We start from the raw sequence: 2898 nt of genomic DNA on the forward strand, positions 1-2898 counted from the left end.
CAGAATCACTCTTTGAATAATTAATCTCCAAGTTCAACGCATTGAGAAAGCCTTTCGGTTCTTTTGAATATATGAGTTCCGAATCGGAGGCGAAACTGAATGATACCCTAAACCAGTTAGTTCTTGATCCCCATTATTCTTTGAAGGAATTATGTGATCAAAAACATATGATGAGGCTGAATAACTCTTATGTTTTTGACCAAGTCTTTCAGTTTCAATATTTATAGATTGTAACTCAAGTTTAAGAGAGGAAATCTCATCAATGTGCCTATTAATAGCAACCTGTTTATCTTCTAGAGTATGTTTCATAATGAGAATTGTTTACCCATCTAGTTGAATTATGTTCCCTGGACTTTTCTCACATTTTTGAAATTTTTCAAAAGCTTCTTCTATCTTGTTACCTTCTAAAACAATTTTATCAAAGTCGATTTAAAGAAATTTGATTTCATAATATTTAACCTCACACTCTTCACAGTCTAGATCACAATTTGCACATTTAATCACATTAGATTGTGAAAATACCTGAATTGCCATAAGCACATGTTGATCATTCTTTTCAACTTTTTCCAAGTTTTCTTCTCTTGGATCCTTTTCTTCATCTTGAACTTGCTCTACTTGCTCTTCTTGATTATGAACTTTCTCTTGATCCAGTTCATTATTCTCTTATTCAAAATCAATTTTCCCATGAGGTACTTCTTCTCTATTAAACCAACCTGCAAAACTCTCTATAATATCTGGTGGAAAAATAGGTTGAAAATAATTAGAAGGAATAGAACGAATCCCGTCATATTTTCACAAGTCAACATCCTCAAACTCCTTTTCGGCAATTCCATACTCAAGCTCCTTTTCAACAATTCCATCCTCAAACTCCTTTTTCAGCAATTTTATTCTCAACCTTTTCAACTACTACCATAGTTACTTCATCAGCTAGCACCTCAGCTACCACCTTAGCAACATCTTCAAACACCTCAGCAACATTTTCTTGTTGAACATAATTGTTCCAATTGAATCCCTCATCCACTTGAGCAGCATATGCTTTTGAACTTGATGCTTCAGCTTCAATCGATTTCTTTCCAGCATCAGCGAATTTGTTGGGAGAAATTTTATGGTAAATAGCTTGCTGGTTGTAATCTCTTCCAAATGGATTGGAATTGCTATCTCCAACTTTCTTGTTTGTACACTCCATTTTGAAATTCCTGTTTTCCATACATCGAAAAAATCACAACTTGGATTTGTCAAAACCCAACTAGGAAGACATACCATCAAGACAATTTTTCCCAGTAATTTTTTTGAATCTCTGCGCTCTTCGGATGACAATAGCGATTCTTCCAGGAACACATCTGCTAACTTATCAGTGTATTCATAATCTGGTTTATCAATTCCCATCCTCTTCATCTCATTAACCAAATGACAGTATCTTTCAAACAGCTGACCAAAAGTTTCACCTTTAACCAATGTAAAGATATCTAATTCTTTCTTCAACAACGCCATCTTAGACTTCCTCATGTCGGGATAGATTATTAATTCCCATCCTCTTCATCCTTGTTCAATAGTTCTCTCCAAATAGATTAACGAGACCCATTGTGTTTACACAATTGGAATATTTCAGCTTTGATCTCTTGTTGAAATAGATTCAACATCTTATTTTCTCTAATGTACAAATCTTTGTCAGCCTCATCAATTCGTGACAGTCGATAATTTGTCCTGTTCTCATTCTTTGTGATCACATATTCCTCTTCAATAGCCAACAAAGTTTCATAGTTTCCAGCTTGCATGTGAGTTTCAAATTTATCAGCCCACTTTGAATAATCTTCCGTTATGAAAAGTTTAGGTGGCTTATTGGCTATCCCCATCTCATTATCAAGATTCAAACTTTGAAGTAGAGTTGATGGTTGTGATAAGAAAGAATTCAAATTATCAATTTTTATCAAAATAAACAACATTGTCCATATATGTTGGTCAAACACGGATATATCTTGGTCAAACGAATAACATGATCAACGGATATCTTGGTCAACGGATAACTACTTATACAATGGATACGTACTTATTTGTACGTATAAGTCTTATACGCTAAGAGTAAATTATCCGCTACAGTAACTGATCATCATGTTTTTACAATTTTGAAGATGCAAATGATATAGTTTTGAGCCGAATTTTTGGAAAGATTTATCAAGAACAGTGGGCATCCATGATAAGTGAAAATCAGATATTTTTGATGTTAAGAACTAGTTGAATTGTGAAATTAAGTAGATATGAAGAACACCTTAGCATAAATATTAAATCTTGTGATCTTCTGAGTAGATAAGAGTCTATGCTCCTATATCACTTCAAAGTCCTTAGACGTGTACGGATCAAAACAATAAGTAACCAATATACTATATAACACAATGTGAGGAAAACATTGTGAGATAAAGAACACAATATGATTTCAAGTTCAACTATACTTTATATTTCACTTTAGGCTTCAATAGTGTAAAGGATATGACAGGTTAAGAACAGTACATAAATCAACAACCTATAGAATGAACGGATATTCTTAGTACTTATAGGCATATCATATCTAGGAGATAAGTCATATATAGCTGATATGACATATCGTCGTATAGGTACTTATACGTTGGATATCAACATATACGCTCATTTAACAATTAAGCCTATTACAAAATCCAAAATACAAGATCCTATCATTAGACATTATGCATTAACATTAAGTTCTAAAAGATAATTAATAATCACACATTTAATCAGTTTATTTTGTGGAATTGAATGAGTACGTTTAAATGTTATTTCAGGTACAAGGGACGTAAAATAAGTGGATGGGATGCATTGGAATGGAGCTAGTCGACACGGGAAGGTCGGACAACGAAAGATGAAAGTTTACAAAGAAAATTAGGA

The sequence above is a fragment of the Bidens hawaiensis genome, unplaced genomic scaffold (genome assembly GCF_021521415.1).
Source record: "Bidens hawaiensis isolate Kalapana, Puna unplaced genomic scaffold, B.hawaiensis_p1.1 tig00048044_1, whole genome shotgun sequence".
NCBI lineage: Eukaryota > Viridiplantae > Streptophyta > Magnoliopsida > Asterales > Asteraceae > Bidens > Bidens hawaiensis.